The sequence below is a fragment of the Capricornis sumatraensis genome, chromosome 21, assembly GCF_032405125.1.
Source record: "Capricornis sumatraensis isolate serow.1 chromosome 21, serow.2, whole genome shotgun sequence".
Lineage (NCBI taxonomy): Eukaryota > Metazoa > Chordata > Mammalia > Artiodactyla > Bovidae > Capricornis > Capricornis sumatraensis.
In genome coordinates this window covers 63,953,178-63,968,671 of record NC_091089.1, presented here as the reverse complement: position 1 = coordinate 63,968,671, position 15,494 = coordinate 63,953,178, and the positions used below count along the sequence as shown (strand labels likewise).

At 52.7% G+C, this 15,494-nt stretch overlaps 1 protein-coding gene across 1 annotated transcript in view; it reads left to right on the top strand.

The window, feature by feature from the left end:
* The window catches only part of BCL2 (BCL2 apoptosis regulator), a 194,388-nt gene that overhangs the window by 155,479 nt on the left and 23,415 nt on the right, over nt 1-15,494 (top strand). The gene's annotated exons all lie outside the window — the stretch shown is intronic.

The window sequence follows — 15,494 nt, the reverse complement described above, 5'->3', positions numbered from 1 at the left end:
TGCACCCTGGCCGTCACTGATGCTGGACTGGGGCCCGCGGTTTAACAGAAGACAGCGGACTTGCTCTGCAGTAGACAGCACAGCTTGGCGAGACACCTGGCACAAGCCCTCTGCCCGTCTGGGGCCCTTCGTTGTTTTCATTCTCAAATGATATGCTGTTTTTTCATACCAAATGGAAAGGGGAAAACTTTACAAAGAGGAAAGCTCAAGTGGTCCATAATTTCGCCACCCAGATTATTATTCAACATGTTAAAACAGGGCAACAAAAATATCAGTTGTCTTATTCACACACTCTGTTTTGCTCATTTGCACTTCAGTTTTTAGACTGTTGCTATTCATAGATCAGAACCTCTGTTTCAGAGATTAGGAACTCTTTAAGTTTTAAAAATCACGTTTCTTATGTAAATCCCCCAGTTTTTAACTGGTTTTATTTCAGTTGGGAACAGCATTATAAAGATTACAAAGAACAGTTAAATTCCCAGCTTATCTAGAAAGGACTGTTTAACTCAGAATGTATCTTTCCCATAATAAACACTATGGGCGCCCTGGTTTATGACGGTGGTTGAGTCAGTTAGAGCCTCCCTGGGAGTCATCTGCGGTCTGACCTGTTCATATAGTTTGACTGGCACCTGTACTTTCTCTGGGGCTAAGGTCTTTTCTATTCAGCGTCCCACCTAATCCTGCCTCTCTCCCCCTGTTGCAGTTCCCTTCTCCAGGGGGTCTTTCTAACTCAGGGATCGATCCTGCGTCTCCTGCATTGCAGGCAGATTCTTTACCGTCTGAGCCACCACGGAAGCCTGTACCTGGCTCTTGGCATTCTGTAAATGTTTGTCGAGCAGGTACGTGTCAAACACACCTGGCCTGATGCCTTCACCCAAGGAGTAAATTATTCCCACGGCCTCTTTTCAGCTTGTGAAGCCCATGAGGCCGAGCGAGACTGGGGATCAGCAGGGTCTCCTGCGTTACTGACCACTGAGATCCCGGCCACCGAGCAGGGCGGTGGAGACGGGACCAGTTGGCCAAGGCTGTAGTTGGAGGGATAAACACAGGTGATTCTTGAGGGCTCCCCAAGCCCGAGAGGGCTGAGGCTTGGGGCCTGGGAGATGGGGATAAAACTGTCCCAGAACAATGAAGACGGAGCCAGAGACGTGAAAAGTGGCAGCGATGAGTCCAGGGAGAGGGACAGAGAAACACAGAGGCAGAATTGCAGCAAGTACGTTCGTCCAAACGAGACGGCTGCTGCCAGCGCTGGTCGGCCCCAAATGCCTGTCTCCTCCTCCGGGTTGTAAATCCCTCACGAGCAGGGCTCACAGCTTGTTCGCCTGGGGGTGCTCAGGGCCTGCCAGGGCCGGGAGGGGTCCTGGCACACAGCAGCCCCCGGGAACGGTTTAGAACCTCAGCTGCGTTGATAAAGGAGGGTTTCGCTGCCTGTTTTGACAGCATACCCAGGGCTCCTGTGGTCTCCATCACCTGGAATATTATGAAGCGCTCTCCTTAAATCTAACTGTACTTTCCTGATACAGTCTAAGTCCATTTCCTCTCAAGTGGCTTACAGTGCACGGGGTGATTTTTCAGCCATTCGGGAAGAAGGAATGCTGTGTATAAAGCCTGGATTCAATAAAACCAGATTTTTTAAAAAATAGCTCTTAGCATCTTCTACTACAGACACTGGTCTGGGCAGGGCTTTTTATTTTATTGAATCCAGCTGAATAGCTTGACTACATTAATAATGGGGCTTCATTTCCAACCAGTGGCTCACAGTCTTTTCCCCTAAAAGCCTTATGGTACTTAAGCAACTGCTAATACATGAATAATTGCTGGTGGCATCATTTCCTGCCATGATTTGACCACCAGGATGAGGTTTTTCTTCTTGTACCTAATCTGGTGTTCTCAAGCAGGCCATGTGTGGGCCTGCAAGATTGTACTGAAAATGCAGTAAACAGATCTAACTGCAGCTATGATTTGCGATGTATTAGGTTTCTTTACGTGGAGAAATTAAGGATTTGGGGGAGATTCTGATGGGTGGAAAGTCGCATTGGCCTGAAGGGGATGCTCCTCAAGGTGGCCCAGAGGTTTGAACCTAGGATTTCTGCTGAGCATGGTCAGAGCCGTTCTGCAGGGTCCCTGGGATGGACTGGGAGACTTCACTCCCTCTACTTTAAAGATGCCCTTTGGCTCTTTTAGAAATTCCCTGGTGGTCCAGTGGTTAGGAATCTGCCTTGCGAAGCAGGAGACTCGGATCTGATCCCCGGTTGGGAACTAAATGGGTGTGTGTGTGTGCTTAGTCACTCAGGCTTAGTCACTCTTCGCGACCCCGTGGACTGTGGCCCGCCAGGCTCCTCTGTCCATGGGATTCTCCAGGCAGGAATACTGGAGTGGGCTGCCATTTCCTTCTCCAGGGGAATCTTCCCGACCCAGGGATCGAACTGGCGTCTCTTCTGTCTCTTGCATCGGCAGGCGGGTTTTTTTTCTTTACCACGAGCACCACTTGGGCTTCCCCGGTGGTTCAGCTTGTGAAGAACCCGCCTGCAACGCCGGAGACCCTGGTTCAATCTCTGGGTTAGGAAAATCCCTTGGAGAAGGGAAAGGCAACCCATTCCAGGGTTCTGGCCTAGAGAATTCCACGGACTGTATAGCCCATGGGATCGCAAAGAGCCGGATACGACTGAGTGGCTTTCACTTACTTGCTTTGGGGAACTAAGGGGCTTCTCTGCTAGCTCAGACAGTAAAGAATCCGCCTGCAATGCAGGAGGCCTGGGTTCAATCCCTGGGTCAGGAAGGTCCCCTGGAGAAGGGAATGGCGACTCACTCCAGTATTCCTGCCTGGAGAATCCCATGGGCAGAGGAGCCTGGTGTCCATGAGGTCACAGACAGTCGGAGACAATGGAGTGACTGACACTTTGACTTTCTCTTTCTTTGGAACTAAGATCCCACGTGCCGCGGAGCAACCCAGCCTGCAGGCCACAACTGGAGAGTCCATGCCCCAAAACGAAGGACCTGACCCCGCCAAATAAACAGTGAATAAACATGCAAAGAGATGCTATTATTTAGCTCCCATAAAAGCATGCTTCTCTTTTATAAAAGTTTCCCTGCAGGATGATACTTAACCATCACTTGAGTGATGATATTTTTTAGTATACCTAACTGGGGCAAGCTACCCGTGTAGAAGACAGATACCTCAAACACACTTGTTAACGGGAATTCAGCGTAGCACCTAGGAGCACAGCCTCACGCCCTGGAGTCTCACGACCTGAACTTGCATCCAGCCCTTTCCAGCCATGCGGCTTTATATGAGTCACCTGTTCTGCCTCAGTCTTCTCCCGTGAGAAGTGGGTTATAACAGCATCTGCTGCGTCTAGATAGACTGATGTGTGTAAATGCTTAGACGCGTGCTTGGTCACAGTGCTCTGAAATACCTGTTATGACTCATGTTTGTCATTTCGCTGAAAATTCGGGGCACTTGCTCCTCTCCACATGGCCTTCACTTAGGATGCGTAGTGAAGTCGATCTCCCAGTTGAGGATTTAAGGTGGGGTAAGACCTCACACACAATACTTTTTTGGCTAAAATAAAGTTTTTCTTTTGACTGGGAACTTCGCATGCCCATTGCTGTGGGGCTCAGTACTGTGGGGATAAATGGGAACAAAAAGCAGGATGCCCCTCCTCAAGCACTCTGCAGTCCAACTGGACGAACGTGACTGTCAGGCCTCAAGTGGAGCTGGCGGGGAGACAGGTGACACGTGGGAGGCCTTCCAGAGACGGAGGCACTTAAGGCAGCCGGCCTGGGTGGCCAAACCAGGATCCTGGAAGGATGATCTGAGTTTGGAAATGGGGTGCAGACTTGCGGGATGGAGGTGGTAAGGTGACAGGGGGTTGGGAGGTGGAGGCAGGGATGAAGTGTGTTGGGGGGCTCGGTGGGGAAGCAGCAAGGGCAGGCCCAGGCCGAGGGCGAACCGTACGGTGAGCACAGACGGCACCGGGAGGTCAAGTGAGAGAGGCCAGACTGCAGAGGTCTTCACAGGGCAGGCACGACTAGAGAAAAGGAAGTGAGAAGGAGCTCTCTGCGGGCTCTCTGCTGGCTTGGCAGCTGTGCCTCCCGAGGCCCTTCCCGCCACAGCAGCGTCCCCACGCCAGGCCCTGCGCGTCCTCCGGTGACGAAGACGAGCTGGAGGCATTAGGCTTTCTCCCCTACGTGAGTTACCAGCCACCACAGACCCCTGGAGCGCTTTTCGGTTTTAGGAAAGGCCGTGGTGGCTTGCTTGGAGGTGGTAAGGCTGCTGTCTCTACTTATTCACGTCTGAAATCTCGACTAGGACGCAGAGAGACAGGGTGGTGTTTGCTCAGGTGGATGCTCGTCGTCCTGCGTCTTCCTGGGCTTTGCTCAGAGCTCCGTGATCATCTGCTCGCGCGAAGGAAGTGTGCTGGCCCATCTGCCCGGCTCTTGCCTCCTCCGGTCTTGTCTTTGCTCTTGTTAGAAGCCCTGTTTTGTTTCCTCCGCATGGGCCCATTCCAGCCTTGAGTGAGGAGCGGGCGGTCCCCGGCAGCTCATCTGTATCATCGCTCGGTGCCTGTGAAGTGGAGGGAAGTAAACAGCACGTGGGAGGGGGCGTCTGTGTTCTAAGAACTGCTTTGGTTTACACATCTATAGATACACTCACCCAGCACCGCGGGTCACATGGACTGGCTGGTGAAGCTGAGCATGAGTCACTTGTAAATTACTCATAGAGAAAGAAATATGTTTCTAAAAGCCAGGCACCGTTGGCTTACACATGAAGCCGGGGGAGTGAGCAGGCAGCCTCATAAAGCACTCAGGCCTCCCGTGACAGCTGGCGTGCACGGTGCATCTGGTGGGGAGAGAGAGTCTCCGGGCCGAGAGCCTGCTGCCGTGTGCCGGAGCTGCGGCTGAGCGTCTCCACCAGCGGGAACCCCCGCGCTGGAGCAGGGGGTGCTTGGGATCGGTTCCACCTTTAGCCAGTCTTTCTCATACAGTCTCACTTTGGCACAACTCTTCAATTTTTTTTAAGATTGTTGTTGTTGTCGTCATTGTGGACCATTTTTAACGTCTTTATTGAACTGGTTACAATTCTTCTGTTTTCAGTTTTGGGTTTTGGCTTTGAGGCACCTGATCTCTCTGACCAGGGATGGAACCCGCCCCCCTTGCTTTGGAAGGTGAAGTCTTCATCCCTGGGCCACCAGGGAAGTCCCGAGGACGCATGTATATAAATGGCTTGGAGGATGAGTACTCGATGTTGTGACGGCCTCTGCCGAACATCAGCATGAATCTGCCACGGGCACACTTGTATCCCCTCCCTCCTAAGCCCCCCCCAGCCCCTTCCCCACCCATCCCTCCAGGCTGTCACCGAGCACTGGTGAGAACTCTTGATTGAGGCCTTCAGTAACATAGTCAGATGGTGGAGACCAAACGTCTGAGCCTGAAATATGGAGAAGTGTGTCGGTTGGACAAGAGGTCAGGTGGGGAGGGGACAAGGAGAGGAGGTCTGCGAGGGTCTCAGAGGACAGGAACCTCAGCAGAGCCGTAAAGGAGAAGGAATTCCATCCCAAGCATGGTGGAAAAACCATCTGAGCAAAAAGAGTGCTTCAGGGACAAAGGCTGCCGCTTCCTTGGATCCACTGGGAGTCTCCACTTTTTTGACCCACACACAAAATAGAGAAGAGGAGAGAACAGTCACCAAGGGAGGCCAAGGCACTGCTTGCTTACTAAATTAGCCCAAAGGAGGGATTTCACCAAATGCAAATTGAACAAAGAACAATATGTGTGACTCAAAATATCCGTTATGCTCTTAATGTGAGAGGGTGTGAGGCAGGGAGGTGACCTTTGAAAGGTTTTAAAGTTGTAAACTTTTGTAACCACATTGTTTTGATTGCTGGAAGATTTAAGAAAGGATTACCTCGGGGTACCATTTTGGAAAAGTGATTTAGAAAAAAAAACACCTGCTCTCTACATAGTATGCTGGGACTTTTTTCACTCCGTTTTTGCTTTGAAGACGTCCGATTCAAATGTCCATGAAGCGGCTCCGCCCTTCGTGAGAAATGAGACTAGAGGTGCGGCTCCTGCTTCGTCTGGTCTTCTGCCCCTGGCCTCTCTGCCAGAATCCGGGTTCAGTGGGTCGGGGCACCCCTACATGCTCCCCAAAGGAAGTGCCTTTGGCCTTGCTTCTCCTCCCAGCCCCGCCCCCGCCCTGCATCCTCACAAAATAGAGTCTGTCCCTCACGCTGAATTGGTGACTCCGGGCCAGACATTCCCCTGAAGTCTCCTCGGAAGTTTGGGAAACAGGAAATGTGAAGAAAATGTCTAATATGCCCGGTCATGTGAACTCCTCTTTCGATGTTGCAATAAATTTTGGAAAAGAGTGCTCAGAGCCGTGGTCGCACCCTCCCTGTCAGAGAGAGCCTCTGCTCCTTTGAGAATATGGTCGATTTGACTATCCCGCCTCAACTTCCCTCTTTCTAAACATGTTAACCCCGATGCCTGAAGAACCGAACCAGAAAAGAAGCATTCTGGGTCTTCAGAGGCATGGTCAGCTTGCCAGCAGGGCTTCTGAGCGGGGCCCACGTGCTGTTGCCCCTGAGAAATCCCCCGGCACCTCTTACAAACGCCCATCCCTGCCAGCGTGTCCGTGCAGGCTCACCTCGTGTCTCCGGAACCTTCACAAGCTATGTTTGCAGTAAATGGTTGATGATGAGCCTGGCTCCCACACATTTGGCTCTGATCATCTCCACGCTGAAACATTCAGATGCAAATAATGTTCAAACTAAATGGCTTCAAGGGATCTTTCTGGGAGGATGGAAAAGCGTCCATCTTCAGAGGGGGTGGCTTCCGCTTTTAGTCCAGATCCATCCAACTGTACACACACACACACACACACACACACACACACAAATGTTCACTTTTCTATAGGTAAATTATACCTCCAGGAAAATGTTTAATAAAGTGGCTTGAGTGTGGAAAAAATAAAAAGTGGACATGATGTAAATGACTCCACTGAAAGGGATTTCAGAAACATTACGAGCTGGCCAGTAGAAACTAAGAAATATCCGTGGGCAGTCTCCCCACCCCCCACCCCCGTACGGGAAATCTTTGCAAGGTGAGCAGATTCAGCCCAGCTTATAGAAACTACGGCTGGCTATGTGCATGTGTCTGTGTTTTCATATGTGGTTTGTTATCTTGATGTCCATTTTTGTTTGGCTTATTTCCCTATTCAGTTGGATTTTTTTCTTCTATTTCCTGAATCTGACTCCCCCACAGTACCAGATATCCCAGGCCTTATGAAAAACAAATGCCCAATAAATGTCCCCTCATCCCCTGGGATGGTGTCCTTCCCCACGCTCTGGAACATTCTACTGAAATTAGCTAGTGCATGTTGGCCTCCAGTGCTTGTGTAAAAATGGAAAGTGAAAGGTGAAACGTATACACTTGCAGTTTTCAGAAAATTCCCAGCTATGTCAGTTTCTGAAAAAAAAAAAAAAAAAGAATCCATTTCAGAACTTTTACTTGGGGAAACTATTTTTGCCCCACAAGAAAAATAAAACATGTGCTCAGTAAGTATGACATTTATTTAAAAGTAAGAAAACAGCGTTCACGACTGGATGGATGCGGGTGGCGGCAAAGCTTCCCTTTGCTTTCTCTCTCTCTCCTCTCCTCTTCATGGCCCTCAGAAGAACAGGTGTGGAAATTCCCGCAAGTGTCAACTCTGTCCGTTTACACGTTTGTATACGGAGTTTCATGTTTTTTTTTTTCCTTCTGACAAGTCAGTCTTTTTGTCATCATCTCATCTTGAAACTAGAGAGGAAGGGAATGGAAGAGCAAATTGCTAATAAGAGAGGCTTCTGGAAATTCCCCTTTTATGGTACATGAGTCTTTCTTAAGAATAGTTCTCTTTCAGTTGTGTTTTTGTGACTTTGGTGAAAATCACTTGCCCAGCCCTACCTGTTTTGTTTAAGTCTGACTTGATCCCAGCTCTCTTTAGTTTTTCTCAGCTCTCTTTAGAATCAGGGGCTGGAGAAGGTGGGGCAGAGGATAACTTGATTTTCACTGCTTGGGAGAAAAGAACCCAACTGAGATACTTAAAAAAAAAAAAATCACCTGAGTATAAATCTGTCTTCACATGATCTTAGATCATGGATTCATCTAGTATCTTATAACCTGAATGATCTCACATAAACTGAATGACTCACGACTGCCCGGATGGTGACGAGCAGCTTTATAAAACACCCCTGGCATCTTGCGTGTTAATGAAGACTGATTGGTTTCAGTTACAACCTGGTTGAAGGGAAGCTGACCGACCTGTTTCCAAGTCAGTACAATACAAGGTGATTCTCAAGCAAAAAAGCTTTTTTCCCACACCGCTTCAGAGGATGCCTTCTTGAAGATGGATGTGGGTCTTGGATCCTGGGGCCGGAACAGGCTGACAGCCGGTGTGCCCACAGGTGTAAGAGACCCTGGAGGGAGGAACAGATCTCACTGTCCCCGGAGTGGCTGGCAGACCGCCTGGGGGGCTTGGAGGGCCCCGTGGCAAGCGGACTGAGGCCTAGAATGTAGGAGTGTGACAGCCTGTCCGAGGCCTGGGCTACGGGGAATATGCTAATTAGTGAGATGCCTGCGAGGGCCAGGTCATGGGTCGGCCAGGTAAACAGTATCGGGTTATTTCTGCTTTGGCAGAGGGAGGCGATGGCCAAGTGCCTTCTTGTCCAGTTGTTCTTGGCAGTTAATTATTAATTGCACCTCAAGGCACCACTATAGTAGACTAGAAAAGCGCTGCTCCAGGAATCCTCTGCCCTCCTTCCCCCAGCGTCCTCACGACCTGCTCCTGCAGCGTGGGAACCAGGGGCACCTCTACGTGGGCACCTTTCTGAGGACAGCTAGCCTCCCAGGGCCCTGGGGGGCTACAGCCCACTCTCACCCCAATCTCAGGACCCCTGGACTCGGCCAGGTGAGGTGAGACCCAGTCAGAGCTTTTCTTATGAAATCTCTTGACCTCTGAGTTTCTTTTTCCTGCTACATTGAGCCCCAAATATGTTTGTTTTCTTTCTAATTTTGGCTTTTGAAAGAAAAAAAGAATGGGTACAGTGTAAAAGTTTTCTCGTATCCAGAGTGGAAATTCCCTGGTCACCCTGAAACCAGGCAGGTGCAGTTTGTCTCTCTGTCAATAAACAGTGTGTACTTGGCCTGGACAACCTCTGGTGGCCTCGGTGGGCCCCGGCCCATCCTGGGGTTCCAGAAGAGCCAAGCTGCCCTGCGTCAGAAGCTGGGCCTGCCTCTTGCTCTTCTTTTTTTTCCTTTTTGATCTTCTGATTGAGACCACATAGTGTTCTCTTCACGGTATTTTCATGACATATGACGTATAAACACAGGTGTGACCTTTACGATGTACACGGTGTTGCCATTATAATGAGTGAGAGAAGATACAGTCAGCTGAGTTCAAGGTGAAAGCTGGAAGCAGCCAGTACTAATTTTCACTGAAAACAGCATCGCAGAGCCAGGTGGGGGAGCCCCTCTGGGGGCTCTGTTCAGTTGCCTGTTGTGCTGTTTTATGGACCAACCCCAGGTGAGGGGTTTCCGTGGGATACGCCATCTCTCACGGTCCAGACGTACTGGGTGGCGCTCACTCTGAGGGCCCCTCGTCCCCTGGGGCCCCCGTTCACATCATGAGGTGTCTGTCCTGCCGTCCATGCTAGCTGACATCTCACTCCTCTGGGACTCCGTTTTCTTGCTTCCTTCGTCTTCTTCCTAACGCCAATTGAGGACTTGGTTCCTTGAGGGGAAAAACCGTCAGAGCCACAATTAATGTAATTGTTTACGTGTGTGAAGGCTTTATTTATTAACAGCTTCAGGGCTGTCTGCGTGAGGGAGGGTGGCCTCCCGCTTGGGCTCACGAGTCGCCGCTGTGTCGTTTTCTCACCAAGCAGCCAGCGCAGGGGAGAGAAAATGGAGAAGACAGCCGGCCGACCGTCAGGGTTCGCTCCTGCAGCCCTGAGCTGCCTCTGGGCAAGCGCTCTGACCCGCGTCTCCGGGTGTCCAAGACATGGGGAGGTTAGGACTGCAGGCGAGGAGCCCCTTGCGGTTCTGAAACCCACGGGTTGGCAGTTCCTGAACAGAACAGGAGCGGGCCTCCCAGGCCTTGTTTCTCTTTCTGGAGGTTCAGGCGGATGGGTCGTGCACAGGGGGCATTCTTGCAGCGTCAGGTCGGGCGAGGTGCAGGGGGACGCCCAGCCTGGCGTCCGGGGGAGCCCCCGGGGCTGGGCGCAAGGGCTTCCCGGGGGGCGAGCTTGCCTTCCAGGGCCCAGTGGCAAGGTCGGCCGACGTCTCTGTTGTCCCGAGGAGGCTGGGGCTGCTCCCGCAGTCTAGTGCGTGGAGGCCAGGGGCTCTGCTGGAAATCCTGAGATTGCCGTCTCAGCACAGGTTTACCTGGAGTGGTCCATGCCCGCGGCCTAGTCGTGTTCCGTGAGCTGAAAGCGCTGGGCTGCTGTGAATGGAAAAGTTACGTGCCGTCCCCTCGGCCCAAGGGATGAGCCCTCTGCTGCCCAAGGGTCTTGCCGTCCATTCTTCGTCCTCCCCTCTGTCCGCAGCCGCCCCCCAGCAAACTACATGAATGCTCACTGAGGCAACAGGCTTCGGGGCCCCTTCGGGGAGACCCGCGGGCAGGCCGGGCAGGAGAACCGGAGGCCCGGCCGCGCTCAGCGCCCTTGCTCCGTCCCATCGGTGGTCCACACCAGGGCCTGGGAGACCCCCGGTGGTGCCCTCCGATCTGAGAGAGAAAGTGGGGGCGGGGGGCGTTGAGGGCAGAAAAGAGAGGCTGTGACGAGCTCTCCAGGGACAGACTAGAGGGCTCCGCGGGCTCCAGCGGGCGACCTGCCCGCCCTCTGCTCTCCTCCGCGCCGACAGGGGGCAGCAGAGGCGGCAGGCGGAGCCGCGTCTCCACGCCCCGCCCCGCCCCGTCCCCGCCCCGTCCCCGCCCCGCCCCGTCCCCGTCCCCGCCCCCGCCCCGCCCCGCCCCCGCCCCGCCCCGCCCCGCCCCGCCGCTCCCGGCCCCGCTCCCGGCCCCGCCCCCAGCCGGCCGGTGTGCGGCTTCCCGACCCCTCTGATACCGTCAGCCTCGTGGGCGGCTCCCAGCCTCTCCAGTGAGGGCGCCTCGCTGCTTCAGGCGGAGCGTCGGTCCCTCGAGGCGGGAGCTGTGCTCGGTCCTGTGGCCCCAGGCCCCAGGGCCCGGTTCAGCCCTCTCGGTGGGCGGAGAGGCCTGCCTTCCACGCCGCGGCCGAGGGACCCGCTGGGGAAAGTCGTCTCAAGGCCGCTCTCACCCCAGCCCCGGGCGCCAGTGGCGCCATGCCCTCGTCTCTGAGGACGAATAAACGGGCTCAGAGGGATTGGACATCTCAGGCCGAGTCTGAGAGCTCTGACGTCGTAGACTCGGAAATCCGCCTCAGCGCTCTGGACTCGACCACATGCCACGCGGGCTCAGCCCCAGACAGTCCTGAGATGCTTCGTGTGTCACGAGTCCATCTGGAGCACGGCACAGCCTTTATGGATTGAGCTGTTTCAATCGTCTTGATCCCAATTTATTTATGTATTCATCCCACAGATCCTTTCACAGCTGTTACCCGGTGCCAGGCACCGTCGGAACCTGGTGAGCAAGGGGAATGAGATGCAGGCCCTGCCCTTGGGGAGAGGAGGCACGTGGGGGCTCACCAGGGAGCGGTGATGGGCAGGATGAGAAGTGAGCATCGTGGGGAGGTGGTGGGGCTTGGTCAAGAAAGGCTTCGTAGAAGAGGTGGTGTTTGAGCAGGGTCTTTTTCTTTTTCTTTCGCATCTTCTTTTAAAGAGTTTTAATTGGAGAAGAGTTCCTTTACACTGTTGTGTTGGTTTCTGCTGTACACCAGCTTGGATTGGCTGGAGTACGCGTGTCTCTCCGCCATGCGCCTCCCTCCTGCCGCGCGTGCGCGCCTCCCACCTCAGCTGCCGCAGGGCGCTGAGCCGCCCCCCCGTGTGCGCAGCCGTTCCCCACTAGCGAGCTGTTGCACACACTACCGTGTGTGTGTCTCAGTGCTGCTCCCCCAGTTCGCCCCAGCCTCCCCGTCCCCCGCGGGGCCCACCGGTCCGTCCTCTGCGTCTGGGCAGGGTCCTGAGGAGCGTGGAAACGCACTGTGAGCCGGGGTCAGCTGAAAGGGCCAGGCCTCGGGCTGAGGCTTCCCGCAGCACGCGGAGCCGAAGGTGGGAGATGGGCTTGCGGAGCGGGGTGGGGCCGAGGGCGTCAGCGGGGCCAGCTCACTGTGGCTGGGAAGCCGCTCGGGGCCTGGGAATGAGACAGAAGGGTGCAGTTGCTCTGCTGTTTGAGGGGCGCTCCCTGGAAGCAGCGCAGGGAGCAGGCTGGAGGGACGAGGCGAGGCGGAGAGCACTGGAGCAATGCCGCGGGGCCGAGGGGTCAGCAGGGGTGGGCCGAGGAAGGGGAGGGGGCCTCATGGCAGGCCGCGGTGGGCGGGAGCGGAGAGGGGGAAGGAGGTCACTTGTGGGCTTCTAGCCGGGCTGTGGCTTCAGAGGAAAGACTGAGGAAAGCTTAATGAGCTCCCTTTGGGGGGTGCTGGGCTGGAAGTCACTGAGTTATATGTGGATATATTTGATTCTAAACTAGGATTTACTTGGAAAAGACCCTGATGGGGAAAGATTGAAGGCAGGAGGAGAAGGAGACGACAGAGGACGGGATGGCTGGATGGCATCACCGACTCAGTGGACATGGGTTTGAGCAAACTCCAGGAGTTGGTGATGGACAGGGAGGCCTGGCGTGCTGCAGTCCACTGGGTCGCCAAGAGTCAGACACGACTGAGCGCCTGAATAACAAATTAGGGTCGGGGCTCATAAGGAATTTGGGAACCGCCAGCCTGCAAGCCTGTCAGCAAGGCTGTGGCTGGCTTGTCAGGAAGGGTGTGAGATGTCCACTCCTCGGGGAAGGCGTGTGGGCACATCCATAAACTTTGTGGTATAGTGTTGCATTGCCTTTTATCCCAAAACCAGACTTTGTCCCTAAACTCCAGTTGCCCAGAATTGGAAGGCTCAGGTGTGTGACGAAGGAGTGGTTTTCATCCTTTCGGGACCAGTAAAAGTTGCATGACTGTCTCTAGCATCTGTATTCAGGTTTCCTCTTTCCAGAGCCACACATGATTCGTACATATTATCGTCTTATGGAAGGTTCATCTCCCCTTGACTGTTTCAGCTGTCCGTCCACCTCTGGACCTGCCGTTGACTTTTTGAAGTAGCTGGCTCTCATAGAATATTCCAGGTGGGGACCGCATGGCTTAGGAAAAGTCAGAAGTTTGACTCATCAATCCCAACTTGATGAGGACAGGCTAGCCCTTCCGCACTGAGGTCAGGAAGGCATAGCTTCTTCTGACTCCAGAGCTCTCGTGGGCTTGGGTATGATGGCTCAGAGGTATCGAGTCTCATTTGAGTTGTTTTTTCAAGAACTTCCCTTGACTAATGATGTTAAGAGAATATTAATAAGATCCTCAAATCAAAAACTACAAATCCTGCAAAAAGAACTTTACCAGCTTCAAGCTCTTCACACGGCTCTTTTCATATTTGCATTTCCTATCACTTCTTTGAAAGAAGAAGAAAATTGAGGCCTCTGACAGTTAAACGGAAAGATGAGGGAGTAGAAGCATCCACGATGACTGACGGCAGTGCCTGTGCTGAAACGCTTCACAGAAGCCTTCTACTCTGATGCCAACACTCGAACTAGAGCCTCATTTTCTGTGTTTTGTGAATTAAGACGTGGAGGCTCCGAGACGTTGAAGATCTCATCTCCCAAGTTAGATGGAAGCATTCCGGGGAAAGGAGAGAACAACGAGCTCATCCGACTCGTTGACACGGCTGGGGATTTGCAGAGTTCAGGTCGCAGCCCAGTTCTGTCTTCCTCTGACGCTTGTGCTCTGTCCTTAGCATTGCGCCGCCTCCAGGGCAGAGGGTGGAGCGCAGAATCAGAGGCCAAGTGAAATAGGTTTTCAGGTGACAGAGTGACAGGTGGTGGGTCTTCCTGCAACTGGACTGGATGCCAGTTCTGAACTAGCCTAGCTGTGGGTAGAACTGGCAGCTCGTGGTATTGGATGAGAGCTGGCATCCAGGCAGAACCATGTTCCGTGGGTGTGCTAGCCTCCTGTACCCACTACCAAAGGCGCTGTGGTCAGACTGTGTGTGATCTCTGCCTTCAGTCACGTCCAACTCTTTGCGACCCCATGGACTGCAGCCCACCAGGCTCCTCTGTCCATGGGATGCTCCCACAGAGAGAATCCCATGCCCTCCAGGGGATCTTCCTGACCCAGGGATTGGGCCCACGTCCCCTATGTCTCCTGCACTGCAGGCAGATTCTTTACGGCTGAGCCACCGGGGAAGCCCGCCATGGTCAGATCTGTAGGTAGAAAATACTGAAATTGAAGACTGATGAGGCATTTTCCCCTGATCACCTACCATCCTGATACAGTGGGTGTCCTAGAATTTCACCAGACCCACATAACTGTATCTTCCAATCACATACTGGATTCCACTGCCATATTTAAAATGGATAACCCATAAGGACCTACTGTAGAGCACATGGAACTCTGCTCGATGTTAGGGGCAGCCTGGATGGGAGGGGAGTTTGGAGGAGAAGGGATACGTGTACATGTATGGCTGAGTTCCTTCGCTGTTCACCTGAAACTATCACAACATTGTTAATCAGTTATATCCCAAAACAAAAAGCTTTTTAAAATTAAAAAAATGTAGATGCTGACAGTCGGCTTGTAAGTTACTATCTTTTGCCTCCTGGGAACAGTTTTTACACTTTATCATTTAACATTTAGGAGTAGCGCTCTATAAATAAGTTGGTCGGTTAGGTTGACAAAAGCTGGTGATACCAGTGCTAGGAGATTAAAGAAGAGACCCAGCCATTAGGACCCCTTCTGTCTTCACGTGACTTGACAAGTAAAATCTCAGGCTTTTGGACTAACTTGGGGAAAGGTTTTGACAAATTAATGAAAAAATCTTTAATTTTAGAATTTCTTGAAAGAGGTGTGCTTTTAAACTTTCAAATACCTAGAGTTGGGCGCGCAACGTGTTGCCAAGTGGCAGGTCTGCTTAGCAAATAGTGACCACATCAAAACAGCAGGCTCGGTCTGGCGTGCTGTTTGCCCATAGCAGTTACATCTCTTTGGTGTCAAATGCATGTTTTTAAAAATCTTGAACAGTGTTTTCTCTTAGTTAGATAAACAAACTCCTTGATGGCTATTTATAACTATTGGTTAGTGAGTCTCTCATAAGCCCCACCAGGCAGTTAGAACGTGAAGGGGATGTTTTGCAGGTTGGCTGTGGAGTAAAGACTGCCTGTTTTGATCAGAGCCTCTGTATCGCCCACCCGAGCCCCTGCTTGAAGTTCTGAATTGGTATTTCTCAGATTCTCGCCCAGAGCTCTGCTGCCAGCCACCGTGGATTGTACACGTCGGGAGCAGCGATTG